Here is a 15423-nt window from a genome sequence, read left to right on the forward strand (position 1 = left end):
TGAGGGTGTACAGAATAATATATTGCCTTAGAAGGGAGTTTGAGAGTCATCTGGTAGCACTAGATCACTTTGTGGCTGAGGAAACTGAGGCCCGAAGAAAACTTAGCCAAAGGTCACACAAACAGTAAGTAACAGGGACTGGATTTGAGCAGTTCCTCTTACTATTGACTTTCCCCATCATGTTCTGTTGCCCTCTCTGAGATTTAGTCTTCTTGTTGCTAACAGAGATGGATTTTTTACAAAATGCTGCCTCTGACATTTTATCTGCAACTGAGTAGGGGTATGATTTCATTTCATTCTCAGTACAGTCAGCCTTTGTCCATGTAATTAATGTTTTACAAATGATAGATTCCCCTCGTTTCCTCTCTTCCTTCTTCCTTCCCTCTTTCCAAGGTAGACTAGATGGATGAACTAGATTCCATTTATCTTTCTAATAGTGGATTTCTCCCTCAAGTTAGGCTTGTCCTTGGTCCCTGTCCTGCTGTGACCAAATACAAAAGCCTAGATCTGGCCAGCTCCCTTAGCTACAGAGCATGTTCCATGGACTTCTTGGTTAACATCTTCAATGCTACAAATAAATTCTGGAAAAGTTACCCTGCAGACATGGAGAGGTACTGCTCAAATGGGGATGGGATACCCCACTGGATACAGGATGGAGGTCCTCAAACTCTCCACCAAAAAGTAGCCTTTGAAACTGGAGAATGCCAGCCTCCCTGCTCAGTCTGCTTTGGGAGAGTCGTAAGTTACATAAAACAATTATAAATATTATCTCATTTTATCCTCCCGACAACCCTGGGCGGTAGATTTTATTATTATCTCTGATTTTTTTTTTTACAGATGTGGAAATTGAATTAGACAGAGGGAAAGTGACTTGCTGAAAGGTCATATGGCTAATAAATGAGGTCAGATTGGAATGCAGTCTTCTTGAGGGCAAGTCTAGTTAAAAAATAATGGGGAAACATTTTCTCAATCCTCATTTCTTCAAAATCTTGAGGTATGATTCTATGTACAAATAGCCTATATTTCCTCTACATTTATAATTTTTTCTTTCTTTCTTTCCTTGTGCTTTCCCTTTTTTCCTTTTTATCTTTTCTTCCTTTCTTTTTCATTTTTCTTCCTTCTTATGTTTTGTTAATTTTTCTTCCTCTTTTCTCCCCTTCCTTCCTTCATTCCTGCCTGCCTCCCCCCCTTCCTTCTTTCTTTCCTACCTTCCTCCCTCCTTCCTTCCTTTTTTACTCCTCTATTATTATGGAAAGAAAGGTTGGGGTTTGGCTATGTTGTGACTTTTCTAATAAGCATATCAAGATACTGATTAATGACTGGGTTGATTAACTGCATCTCTAGAAGAAACCCTCCCCCCATTTGTCCAGTCTTAGTGGGGAGCAGGGAGCTTCATAGGTCATGAAGCCTGCCTACAATGACTTGCAATGACCGGCTGCTGCTCCAGCAGCTGTTGGGGCTGGGGTTGGCACAGGTCCCCCCTCTCTCTCCAAGCCGGTGCTGGAACAAGGACTTCGGTCTCAGGACCCCCCTATCTGCAGCCCAGATGTGCCGGCCTGTTCTCCATATGAGTGGCTTCTTCGGGGTGGGGGGGGCAGTTATTTTCTTTATTTTATTCTTAAGGCTCTGGCTCACCGTGGCAGTGAATTGGGAACAGACAGAGCCAAGATAAGAGGGTCAGCCACACTAGGGCGCCAGAGCAGGCTGTGCCCATGATGGGGCTTGGGGGCCAGGGAGACGAGAGAAGCCTCGACCCTTCCCAGGACCATCTTGGGGGAACCTGTGGGAGCCATTTTCTCGAGTGATCTTGGTTTTTGTCAAGGTCGAAGCTGAGATGTTTGCACATGCTGGGTCTGCCCTGCCCCCCCCCCCCTTACTCTGCTCTGCATAGTCCGAGCCCATTCGCCCAGGCCACAAACAGTGGGGAGGTACCCACAGTGACCAGCAATAGGCACCTGGTGTGCCGCTCCCGCAGCGCCCCCCATTCACCCCCCCCCGGCGCAAGAACAATCGGGGCCTCGGGGCCCGGTTTTGGCCCCCTTTGCCGCAGTGCCAGTTCCTCCACAGGATATGCACCCCCGGGCACCCCCCAGGATGGGTCCCGGGCCTCGGGCTCGGCCAGCCTGGCCGTGCTGTCACTTTAATTCGCCCACACGCGCGTCCACACACTCACACACACTCACACAGACCAGCCCCCCCCGCGTCCCCCTCCCGTCACCCCGCGACCATTCCACACGTGTGTGCGGGCGTGCAGGCGCCAGTGAGTAGCGTGGCCGTGGAGGAAACTGAGGGCCCTGCCCATCCCCCCCGCAGCACCCCGATCCCCGCCCCACCCTCACCCTGGGCCGAGGGACCCGCGCCGCCGATGCAGCCCGAGGAGAAATAGAGTCTGAAGCCGTCCCGCCTGCGCCACAGTCCCGTCTCGGGGAAACTGAGCTGCGCCGGGGCAGCCCCGGAGGCAGGGCGCTCGCTCCCGCCCAAGCAAGCCGGCCGGCCTGCTGGGGGCGGAGGGGGCCGGGGCTTGGGTGTGGGAAAGATCGGGGAGAAAGGCGCCCTTTCGGTGGAGCTGAGCCCCCACGTCCCCGAGGCGCACGCCTGGGGAGAGGAGCCTGGACCGCGGCCTTGGCCGGGGAAGGACGCGCGGCGGAGCCATTCCCGGGGACGCGTCGGAAAGTAAGGACGCCGAGGGGCCCTCTGCTCGGGGGGCATGGGGGGCAGCAGGAGCTCAGCTCGGGGGAAGGCAGTGCGTAGTTCGGGGTCCCTGGGAGCCAGGGCCCCGGAGTTTGCGTCCCTAAACTGCAGTGTGACCTTGGCTCAGTCACTTCCTCCCCTTTGGGGTGAGGTTTTCTCTTCTCTCTATGGAGGAGCTTCATCTGGATTTGAGCTCTCAGTTCGATCTCTATTGCTTCTGGGGCGGGGGGTTCGAATACACGTGGATACCCTTAGAATTCGAGAAGGGATGACTTGAGGGGTGGGGAGGCTGCATCCCTCCGGGAAGGACCTGCAGGAAGGCTTGTCATTGGTTCGTCCCCGATTATTCCGCAAGGAACGCTATTTGAAGAGGAGGAGGATCCCACAATCAGATCATCACATGATGGGAGAGGGGGTGGGACCCTGACTGCCTTAAAGGTAACGTCCGAGGTCTGCGAGGGGGATCCAGAAACTCTCCAAGATGATTTGGAAAGTTCCAGGCTGTCTCCTTAGGAGAAATAAGTCTGATTACTGAGGAGTGGGAACACGCAGACACCATTTGGGGAGAAGGAAACCAAATTCCTTGGGAGGGAAATTGTAATGAATGAATGAACGAATTAATAAAAAAAAAAGAGTTACTTGGCATTCACTACTTGCTAAGCTTTGGAAATACAAACAGAAAATTGAGAAGCCCCAGCTCTTAAGGGGCTCACACTCTCTTGGGGGAAGAATGGCCCAGATCATTTGCCTCATTTCTCAGCTCTCGCCTTCCTCTGGGTAGACACTGTCCAAGGGCAGAGCCCGGGCTGGGACCACTGCAATATATGACCTCTAAGGTCCCACCCTAGATACAGTAATAACAAGACCTGATTAGTCAGGAAACGACACCTAAGCCACTCAGCTGGGTGATTCAGACCAGACCTCAGTGTTTTCGACTTCAGTCAGACTGACCCCCTTCCTCAACACTGAAAGCAGGTAGGAAAAGAATTCAGTAGAACCAGGCTGACATTTTATTCCATCTAACGTAGTCAACCAGGAGGCAAGGCCTCTTCAAGTGAGAGGAAGAGAGAAAAATCTTCGAAGAAACTATTCCCAGAATTTGATTTCCTTAGATGAAACTAGTTTATAACTCTCTCTCTCTCTCTCTCTCTCTCTCTCTCTCTCTCTCTCTCTCTCTCTCTCCCCTCCCTCTCTTCCTGCCCATCCCCTCTCCTACCCATCACCTCTTTTAAAGAGCTCCAAACCTCTTCTTTGCACTATCTCCTATCTCAAGACTGGAATGCATTTACGAATGGGACTCTGGGACTGATTTCTGGAACACTCTGAATCCTCCCCCTGCATCCTCCCAGTTCTGGAACCCCTCTGGTCCTTACTTTTCTCCTCTACAAAATAAAGAGGGTGAACTAGAGATCTCTAAGGTCCCTCCCATATGATTCCCCTCCTAGCTCCGTGAAAAGCAGAGTCTGGGGGACTGGGCTAGGATTGAGTGAAGGAGAGATAAGGAGAACCCAAGGACATAATTCCAAGGTTCTATTTGGGAGTTATAGAAGGGAAACATTATTTTTGGAAAAAACTACACTTTTATGGAAGTGTAGGAATTAGACTGTTCTGATCTTGGGTTAGGCAGAGACCTTCTTACTAGAACTTTGGAGGAGTTAGGTCATTGCCCCTTCCTCTTTTTAAATCCATACAATTTATTAATATTGCATTCTCTTCCCTCTATGGGTACCAGAAATGCCAGAAATGTCCATCAGGTACATTTTAGGCTGGGTCCCTCCCCTGGCAGGTCCTGGCAGGAGAAAAGAGCAGTTTGATGGTCATATTCTTGCAGACTAAAGAATGAGGAAAGTCAGGGTGGCACCATATGGTGATAAAGGCGCCCAACTCTGCCCAAAGCATCTAGTCTGGAGCCTGAAGGCAATTATTTTTGGAATCAAACACTACCAATATAAAACATCATCCCTCTAATTAATATATATTAATAAACCCCAGATGATCAATTTTATACCTTTTGTAACTATTCTTTATTTGCTTCCTCTTGTGACTTTGGGTGGGTGAACTATATTTGAAATAGGAGGCATCCCCAAAACAGCTTTAGTAAATAGCCAGGGTTGAAATTATACCCTCCCCCAATAATGTGAAAATAATCAAGCCTTCTTCTTTCTCATCTAATGATTTCCCAAAGTTGAAACTCTGAAGAAGTTATCAGAATAGAACAGAGACTATGGCATGGGAAATAAGGGAGCCCTTTCTTTCCTCCTCCCTGCCAAAAGTCCCTTTCTATCTTCTCCTATACCATAACCCCCTTAAAAAATAAAAAAAAGCCTGTTCTAGTGTACTTTGGAGGGAAATATCCTAAAATATCCTAGAGTCTTGAGGTTATTTCATTTATCTCTCTTAGTCCTCAGATTTCTCTCAGACATTTCTAGCTCTGGACACTAAAGGATTAGATTCCAAGAAAACTTTATGGTAAAGAAAATATAATATCAGAAAATTCAGCAGCCAGGTGGATGGTTGCCTCCACCCCTAACCCTGATCTCTCTCTTCCCAAGTTAACTCCCACATGGACAATTCAGTGAAATAGGTCCTCTTAAGCAAAACGGATTGAAAGGGTAGGGTTGGGGAGTTTGGGGTCATGAGAACTGGGGGCTTTAGAACTGAAAGTAGTAACTGGAAGGGTGAATTCCTCTGTTGGGAGGGAGCGCGGAGGAGAGAGCCCAGAAACAAGTGGGGAAACATGCAAAGAGAGTCTTCCCCCTCTTCCCTCCCGCACCCTTCCCCAGAAAAAAATTCTCTCATAAGAGCTAAAAGGAGACACTGTTTCTTACTTTCATCTTGAAAGCTGCAAAACTTAATTCTTCTGAATGATCTTTCAGCAAAAGATGGTGTGATATACAACACAGTAGTGTATTTTAAAAGAAAGACTCTCTCTAACTCTCTCTACTTAGTAATGGCAACCAGTGAAGTGAGAAATTTTTCTCCCCTTCCCCCATTCCCTCCTCCTGTCTCCCCCTCTTCCCCATATGAAGGAACCCTGCAAACTTAGCCAAGACTGGGCCTAGATCTAAACATTAATTTGTGATTAAACCAACTCAGCAAACTTTTTGCCAACCTCATTTCCAAGGTGTCTTGTAAAAATGAAGGAGTAAGTTTGGGGTTGAATTTTTTTAGTCTCTCTCATGTATGTCTGATTATTTTGACTCCTAATAATATTTTTAAAAATAAGACCTTTGGAAAAATGCTGGTTTTCGGTGAAATGGATCCTAGCCAATGCTTCTCTTGTCCCAGCCTTTGGGCTAGGGAGCAGCGTTCTTCCAAAATCCAGAGTCCCCTTCACCAGCCCCTTCTAGAGATTGCAATGTATCTCCACATGCCATGGAACTGCACCAAAGGCGAGTTTCCAAGGATGACTTTCTATCACTACTTGCAAAAGCAGGTCCTCTTTCAAGGTAGGACTCAGATGAAGAAATCGTTCAATCATTTGTTTTAAAAGTGTCCCTCCCTCTTCAGTGAATAACTGAACCACAGCTTGTAACTTCTGAGCCGCAGTCTTTCGATTGCGGGGTTGGGAAACCGAGGGATCGGGGTGACTGACTCACTGGAGGCCGGTAGAGACTATGGAAACAACAGACCACCAGACCTCCAGGGTTGCTGGGAGAAACTTTTGAGTCCTTTCGGCAGCCAGACCAGACTTCCCCAGGACCAGTCCCGCACCACATGTGTTTTGTAACTGTCTGGGGTGAAGGTGGAGGTGGGGAGGTTGAATACCCCTAGCAACCCCCCCCCCCAAATTTGACACCGAATAGAAAAAAAAATAAAACCCTTCCTTCCCTAGCTGGGAAAGCTGGCCTCAGATCCTGGGGAGGTGTGTTCACATGCCCGTTCGTGGGTGGATGGCCATCGTAACCGGGTTCAGACGCGGGATCCGAGCGCGAAGCATTCGTTCAGACAGGGTCCACATCCTCCCCCCGGATATCTGGGTTGGGATACACCTCCGACCTGAAACCTTAGCGTCTCTCTGTTCACCGCTTGGGTCCCCTAGGTTAGAAGCCCAGCCTCGGACCGGGTTTCGGCTCTCCAGCCTCACTGACGCATGGGATTCGGAAAAGGCCCCACCGCTCCAGAAAGCTGGCCCCAAAGTCGGTGGCCCCGGCGAGAGAGAAAAGTTGGCAAAGGGACCTTGGCAGAGACCACCAGAGAAATCTAGTTACGGCTCCCCTTCGACCAGAGATTTCAGGGCTAACATGTGTCGGCCGCCCAGGGCCGTTTCTGCAGACTTAGGGGCCCTAGAAAAACCGGGAGGCATCACCGTAGCCCCCTTGCTCCCCTTTACATCAGCTCTCCAACTTAGCAACCCCGGGCTCCCTCCCTCGTGGGGACGCCCCACAACTGTGCGCCTTTGGTGGATGTTCCTCTCCAGAGCCCCTTGCCAGTTTATTTAGTTTCCATTGCGCCCGGACGCACGTCGGTTTGCAATGATGGGGCTTGTATAGAAACCACTGCGAGATGAGGTAGAAGGAACCCTGGAGCAAGGCACTGGGTTCCACCCTAAAGAAACGTGGAACGGTTATGGAAGGCAGATTTCATTTTCCTGCCGAATCTCGAATCTCCTATCCTCTTCCCCCCGGCGCACTCTGAGAGGTTCTTGGCACCAGACAGCCGCCCTGGATGGAAAAAACACTCTTGTACACGGTCGGTTATCTTTGCTTACCATCAGGGGGATTACTTCAATATGCCAATTCCAATTTGTATTATGAGAGAAAGAAGAAAGAAAGAAAGAAAAGAAGGAAGAAAGAAAGAAAGAAAAGAAGGAAGGAAGGAAGAAAGAAAGGAAGAAAGGAGAGAGAGTGAGAGTGAGAGTGGAAGAAAGAAAAAGAAAAACAAGAAAAGAAGAAAAGGAAGGAAGGAAAAAGGAAAGCATGGAAGTAAGGAAAGAAAGGAAGGAGGAAAGGAAGGAAGAAAAGGAAAGCAAGGAACCAAGGAAAGAAGGAAAGAAAGAGAGGGAAGGGGGAGGGAGGGAGAGAGAGAGAGAGAGAGAGAGAGGGAGAGAGAGAGAGAGAGAGAGAGAGAATAGAAGGAAGGAAGGAGAAAGGAAAGCGAGGAAGGGAAGAAAGGAAGGAAAAAGAAAGAAAATGAAAAAAAAAGAAAGGAAGGAAAGAAGAAAAGGAAGCAAGGAAAAAAGGAAAGCACGGAAATAAGGAAAGAAAGGAAGGAGGGAAGAAGGAAGAAAAGGAAAGAAGGAAAAAGGAAAGCAAGGAAGCAAGTAAAGAAAGGAAGGAAGGAACACAAAAAGAAACAGAAAGAAGAAACAGAAATAAAGAAAGTGGAACAAGAAAAACAAAAAGAAACAAAGAGAAAGAAAGACAAGAGGAAGGAGAAAAAAGGAAAGAAAGAAAATGAGAGAAGGATGGAAGGATGGAAGGAGAGGAGAGAGCAGGAGAGAGAGAGAGAGAGAGAGAGAGAGAGAGAGAGAGAGAGAGAGAGAGAGAGAGAGAGAGAGAGAAAGCTGAGAAAGCTGTATCAAATGTAGGGCCTGAGCAATGTGCCCCCGCGCCAACGGCCCCTTCTTTTGGTCCCCACACGCAGCTCCCCAAAGCAGGTCTCTTGGACCACCGGCAGCCAGAGCTTCGCCAGAGCCCAGCTCAAGCAGTCTGCGGGCTGAACCCGGGCAAGCCCGCTAAGGCAACACCCGGAGCCCACAAGTCCTGGGGAGGGTGGGGGAGGTCACCCCTGGTTTTTGCCTTTAAAGCAAACCAGAACTTTTTCGAGAGCCTCTATTTGTGAACGAAGCATTTAAAAAACGCTCTGCTTTGGGGCAATTGCGGGCAATGCGCAGAAACGGGCAGTTAGAGACCTCACCCACTTCTCCTCCGCTGCCCACGAAGGGAGCATAGCCGGGCCTTGTGCAAAACAAAACAAAACACGACAGCCCCCACAGCAGCACCTTGGTGACAGCCGCTCCATTCCTCCCCCTCCAGGTCTCTTGCCTTGGGCTCTCCCCCTCCTTCCCTCTGGGCATCGCAGCCCCTCTTCCCTGGCCACGAAGGCTTCGCACAGAGGCCAGTGGCCGGAGGAAGGGGAGACTGAGGCCCCTCGAGCCGGCCCATGCCTGGCCCAGGACTGCCTCAGCCGCTGCTCCGGCGCTCGGCTCGCAGCGCTTCCCCACCGGCCCCTTGAAATTGCCTAAAAAGCTTTGGGGCCGGGAGCTTTGTTTTTGGTTTTCAAAGCAAACGCCCGAACTCTGGCCCCCGCTAGCAGCCCTGGCCTTTGGGCCATGCCAGCGCCTCTGGGGCGCGGGGACCCTGTCCCTGGCCGGCCTGGCTTTCTCCCAGGGAGCCGCCGGCCGGATTCTCTGGGCCGGTTCCTGGTCCGTTTCGGGGGTGCCCACCCCCCAGGATGCCCACCAGTGTTCTGGGCTAGGCTCCCGAGCCGAGCCGGGGCAGCCTGGAGCAGAGTGGCTTTAGGAAGGAGGCGGAGAGGACTCCACTCCCTAAGGCTCTGGCAGCTCGGGGAGTGCTCCAACTCTTCGAGCTCCCGATCAGATCGTGGAGAGGCGATGGTTATGACTGATGAAAGGGTGAAAGCCCCAGGTTCCTGGGGACCCCCCCCCCCATGAGTTTCTCTGCCACTGAGAGAAGCAGAAGCGCAGCTTTTCTGGAGCTGCTCCACCCGGACTGCGTGGTTGGAAACTCAAGTTTCCCGTCAGGACCCAGAGGGACCCTCCCACACCTGGAACCCCAGGAGGACAGCTGCCGGAGTGCCGGCAGGAGGGCTGCCTATTTAAGGGCTTGCCTAAGAGACTCCACGCTAGCCCCGCTTTGTTCCCCTCTCCCCGCGCCCCCAACACACTTCGCCATGCGCTTCTCGAAGCTTAGACAATAACATGTCAAATCAATGAGTTCCTTCTCTTTTGCCTTCCATTCCCCCAGACCTCCTCTGTCTGGCTGACTTTGACCCAAAGCTTGCGATTGACTTCATTTCGGACACTATCAAGAGCAGGAGCAGTCTCTGGACTGGTGTCTGGACAGTGTGGGAACACTTAGAGCATGGCGAGTTCGCTATTCCCGACTCCGCAGGCATGCACTGTTACCTAGACCCGTGATTTTATAGTGAAGGGCACGGCCCTCTGGCACCTGCTCACGGTGGCCTGAATTGAGGGAAGGGCCATGACTGGTCTGGTGGGTAGGGCTTGGGTCTGAAACACTTTACTCACTCCCTCTTGCCCTTCTCCTCAGCCTCCATTGGTTGGGATGCAGATGAAAAGGCTTGTCAGAGCGGCTAGCTTCCACTTTCTGTGGTTTTCTTGTTGTGGGGCCTGGGATTGGGACCGAGGAGACCGGGCCTGAGTACGTTCTTGGTCCAGAAAGAGAGAGGGGACTGAGAGTAAAGGTTCAGATGAAGATGCAGATCACCCCCCCCCCCATGAGGCAGCTTTTCTTGTGCTATAGGCGACCCCTTCCCTCTCCCTGGCCACATCCTCAACACTCCAAGTTGCTCTCCAGCCTCTACTCTTTTTTCCCCCAGGTTTTTGCTAGGCAGTGGGGTTAAGTGGCTTGCCCAAGGCCACACAGCTAGGTCATTATTAAGTGTCTGAGGCCGGATTTGAACCCAGGTCCTCCTGACTCCAGGGCCAGTGCTCTATCCACTGCACCACCTAGCCACTCCCAGCCTCTACTCTTGAGTTAACCAAAGGATCTTTTAGTTGGGAGAAATTTCAGTGACCCACTAACCCAGCTTGGAGTCCTCGACCTGATGGGCTCTAGTGTATAGTGTAGAGAGTGCTAGAGTTCCAATGATTACTCGCGTCCAAACTTTTGAGTGCAAGGCTTCTTTAAGCCTCAGTTCTCTTATATGTAAAATGGGCTACAATAATACCTACAGTCGTCACCTTCCTGGATTGTTGTGAGGCTCAAATAAAAAATGTTTCTAAAGAGTTATCCCAGCCTTACCTGCGACTATCAAAATATTATTTACTGTACTCTAGGCACTGTACCACATACTGGACATGCAACTACAAAACCCAATAATGTTCTCCCATCAAGAAATTATCTAGTCGAGGAAACAACTCACAGAACTATGTGATCCTGGATAAGTCACCTAACTTTTGTCAGTCTCACTTTCCACACCTGCAAAGTGAAGCCAACAATAGCACCTCCTTCCCAGCATTGTTGTGACGATCAGATGTATCACAAAGTGGACTGTCAACCCTAAAACTCCAGAAATGGTGGCTACAGAGGGGATGGATGCTTTGGCCAGTCAGTCATATTAATGGCAGCTTTGGGGAGGTTAATAATTAAGATGAATAGTGACTTTCTAATAATTAGAAATATCTTCCTTACATTTGCCTCATAACTTGAGAGATCCTAGAACACTTCAAAGAGCACTTAGTCCTACCTCTTTATTTTATCACTGAGAAAATGTAGGCCTTGAGAGGGCGAGCGACTTGCCCAGGATCACAGCTTTGGTCCTTAGTAAAGCCAGGATTTGAAACAGCCTCTCTCATTGTTGATCCATAACTCTTGCCCCTCCTAAGAAGCATCTTTGCCTCTGCTTCCCTCTTGGTGCTGCCAACCAGGGTGGGGGTGGGGAGCTGGGGTCAGACAGGTTGAATCCCTTTCATGATCTCTCCAGTTGCTTGGACTCCCTGATTAAAAAAAGCAGGAAGGGAAGGAAGGAAGGAAGGACCAAGTGAACCAGGCTGACTAGAGAGCACAAGGCTGAGCCAACCCTGGAGCCCCAGGCTGATCCTGCTGCAGCGAATGAACCAGGGCGCCACCTACAGGTAGATTGCAGGTAGCATCCCAGAGAGGCACCTCTTTTCTTTTGCCTTAAGGGCCGGGTTTCAGAACTGGACTGGTGCCCGGTGGTTTTCCCTAAGCCTGTGGCTTCTGTTTCTGCCTGGAGAACAGGGTCTGATGGCTGCAGCTGGGATCTTGAGGTTGAGGGGGAGGGGTGTGTGTGTGTGTGTGTGTGTGTGTGTGTGTGTGAGAGAGAGAGAGAGAGAGAGAGAGAGAGAGAGAATGCATGTGTGAGAGAGGGAGAAAGAGAGAGACAGAGACAGTGGCAGAGAGAAAGAGTTATTTAAATCTGGGGCTGAACAAGAAGGGCCAGCAGACTGTGTGGTATAATGGGAAGCACTCTGGATTAGGACTCAGGGGAAGTAGGTGACAATCTTAGTTCGAGGATTTTCCTCATGTCCCCGAACAAGTTGCTTAGCCCTTTCTAGACCTGTTTCCTCCTCTGTAAATGAAGGGGATCAGTCAACATGAGTTCTAAGGTCCCTTCCTCCTTTAGTTCCAACAACTGAAGGGGATTTTGCTTGACAAGATCCGCTTTCTGAAACTGCTGGCTAGACTTTGAAATAGTGAGAAGCCATGGGTTATCCTCAGCCTGCCAGCAATCATTATAGGCAATCTTTCTTCATTCCCCTAAGTATGGAGTTTTCACACCTCCCCCACCAATTATTTTGCTTTCATTCATCTTTTTTTACTTGTGTCCCCTAATACAAATTTACTTACTTTACTGATGTCCCCTAATGAAAATTCAGTTCTGTTCCGGTAGGCGCCTACTTTTATTTTTGCTTTTCAGGTCTCACCACCTAGTAGATGCCTAGTGAATGCTTAATGAATTGGGTTGAGTAAGGCATAGACTTTTCACTTGTAGTCTATAGGTTCATGGAAAGATTTGGGGGGGGGGGGTTCCCAGAACTGGGATTGGAAAAAAAGACATGTTTATTTTCATAAACTCTAATAGAAAATTAGCATTTCCTTTCCTTATGAAGGTAGACAACAAAATATTATTGAAAAAAGGGTCTATAATATTCATCTGACTGTCAAAGGTGAGAGAGAGAGAAACAAGAGACAGAAACAGAAAGTCAAAGAGAGAGAGGAAGAGAGGGAGAGAAGGAGAGAGAGAGAGAGCTCAAAATATTAAAAAATCTCTATTTCATAGTAATAGGAGGGGCTGAGCACTGAACTATCTATTCAGACATTTAAAGGGGTTAGTCAAAGCAGCCACATTTTACAATTAGATCCAGACCTATGATATCTGTGGTGCACAAAACAGTCTGGGAGGAAACCCTTTCACCAGTGGAGATGCGCCACTCTTTTTTTAATCTCTATAGGACATAAAGTGAATTGTCCAGGGTCATACAAATAGGATTTTTATCAGGGCATGAAATGGCTCTGAGGACAAACTTCTGTCCATTATGTCATACTTCCTATTAGAGGTATCATTAATAATATAATCTGATCTGCCACCTCACCCTTGATTTTCTTCACTGTCAGTTTCAGATTAACACCTAGACTGAAAGGTGTGAGAGGGTATCAAGAATCTGGGTCCAATAAGGAGGAAATAAGGGATCATTAATGGATAAAAAAAAATCACCATACTAAACATAGGGTATTTCTGTCATCAGCAGAGGGAATTCTGGTAAATGGTGAGCAATTGACTCTTTTTTTTTAAAAAAAAGTATAAATATATATTTATAAACTATAACCGGCATCCATAAGATTTTCTCCATCATTTCCTTGAATGAAACAATCCACAAAACACCAAATCAAGTCCTGTTTTAGAGTGCTTGCCAGTATCTAAGGTTCTGTCTGAAAAGCTTGGAAAGCCACTGTTAAATTTTCAAAAAGACTACAATCCCTGGCTATAGGTGACTCAGACAATTTTCATGGTCTTATAGAATTGATAAAACTACCATGGAGCTTAAGAGCCTCAACCTCCTGGCTTCTCTTAAGTACTTTATATTTCATTTATATTAAGGTTCAAGTATACAAAGAAGCATGGAAACATCTTTTTGAAATAATGAAAGGGGAAAAAAAAGCAGATTCAGAAGAAGAGAGGGTATACTCACTTTGACTATGGAGATGGAGGAAATGAAAAAGAATGGACAAAGAAAGAACACTGAGGATTCTTTGAGGCAGGGATTTTTCACCTTTTGTTTGTCATGGACTCCTCTGGCCAACATGGAGAACCAATGGATCCCTTCTCAGAAGCAGATCTTTAATTGCATTAAGTAAAATATATAGGATCCCATTTTATTGAAATGTCATTTGCAAAATCTTTTAAAAATGACCTTTCCTGAAGCTCCCTTCCTGTTGCAGAAGGAAGGACAAAGAATACTGCATTCTTTTATTACATAGAAAATAATGACTTTAAGAATAAATAGTAAATAAACAAGTTTAGTCAGTTGTTTTGATGTTCAGCATTGATTTTGATTTTTTTAAATGTATAAGAGTAGAGAAAATAGCAGAAATCATAATAACTTAGAGCTTTCTAAGTGATTTACATCCATTATCTAATTTGAGCCTAGAAAATCCTAAGAGTTTCTGATTAGAGTTTAGAGCTGAATGACTTGGGGGAGGGGAGGTTGATGATTTTTTTTTAAATCAGAGATCCCTACAAGCCCATTTTTCACCAGGGAGAATAGACAAGAGAAACAAACAGCACTTATACTAGTGGAAGCTGGTAAATTTTCCCTGGGGAAGCATGAACTCTCTTTCCCATTTTCTCCTTCCTTTCTCCCCATTCTGGTACCTCTGTCTTTCCATCTCAGGGTATTAGAATTATAAGGGTCCATCCCTTCCAACTCCTTCCTTTTATAGATGGGCAAAGGGAAATTCAGAGAGACACAATAGTTTGTCTTGGTTTCAGAGCAAGTGAGGGGCAGAGTCAGGATGTAATCCAGTTCTTCTGACTCTTGGATCGCATCATACAACTTTTTCCAAGCCCTAGTCTTTCCTCTTGCTTATGATGGTAAATTGAAGTAGCAATAATAGAGACAGTGTGGTACAATGGGTAGAGACTGACTTTAGAGTTAGGAAAACCTGGGTTCAAGTCCTCTTTCAGTGCAGTCCCACTTTATTAGAGGGAATTTCATCACCCCCCCCCCAAAGAAAAGGAAATCACAGGTGTAATTCCTATTTCTATGATGGCAAAAGGTGTGGATGGCCTTTGACCTTAGATATTCAAGAAAGCTATCTTCTAAGATGGAAAGATTGACCAAATCAAGATTCAAACCCAAGTCTCTTGACTGGACCCTGAGTTCCCAATTTACTTTTCCTCTAAAACATAAAACCCCACAACATTAAAAGACCCAGAAGCTTGAAGGAGAAAATACATGGAACTGGACTATATGAAAAATATTTTAATGACACCCACTTCTTTCCTCTACATAGGGGATCTTAATCTTTTTTGTGTGTCATAGACCCTTTTGTTAGGCTAATGAGACCTCTGGACCTCTTCTCAGAATAATAGTAAGTTACCTACATTCATAACTGAAAGAAAGAATAGGTTTCATTTATAAGTTAATGAAATAAAGATAAAATAAATAGAATATGCATAAAATGAAGAGATAAGAATAAACATCAATTTTCTCCATCCAAGTTCATGGACCCTCTGATATCTATGGAGGAAGCCTGGCTATCTTTTGCCTTTCTTTATATCCTCAGTACTTAATTACAACACCTGGCACAAGTTAGCTCACTTTACGGATTAGAAAACTGAGGCACACAGAGTTAAAGGTCACAAAACTAGTGTCTGAGGCCAGATTTGAACTCCTGAAGATGAGTCTTCCCAATTCCAAGCCCAATGATCTAGTGAAACCTAGCATCCAATAAATGTTTATTGAATCACTGATACCAGGCTGAGAAACTTTGCTCTGTTGCATTGGCTTAATGTCTGTTGTCTTCAATCCCACAAGCACCTGCTAACTGATACACCTTC

General features: G+C 47.3%; 1 protein-coding gene and 1 long non-coding RNA gene across 5 annotated transcripts in view; one reads left to right on the top strand and one right to left on the bottom strand.

Annotated features, from left to right (window-relative positions):
• NFIA (nuclear factor I A) overlaps window positions 1–15423 on the bottom strand; it is a 690308-nt gene that overhangs the window by 463145 nt on the left and 211740 nt on the right. The gene's annotated exons all lie outside the window — the stretch shown is intronic.
• The window catches only part of LOC141510933 (uncharacterized), a 79414-nt gene continuing 66628 nt past the window's right edge, over window positions 2638–15423 (top strand). The window contains exon 1 of the long non-coding RNA XR_012475198.1: window positions 2638–2673. This is a non-coding gene — a long non-coding RNA (uncharacterized LOC141510933). The remainder of the gene's footprint in view (window positions 2674–15423) is intronic.

Source organism: Macrotis lagotis, chromosome 2, assembly GCF_037893015.1.
Source record: "Macrotis lagotis isolate mMagLag1 chromosome 2, bilby.v1.9.chrom.fasta, whole genome shotgun sequence".
Classification (NCBI taxonomy): domain Eukaryota; kingdom Metazoa; phylum Chordata; class Mammalia; order Peramelemorphia; family Peramelidae; genus Macrotis; species Macrotis lagotis.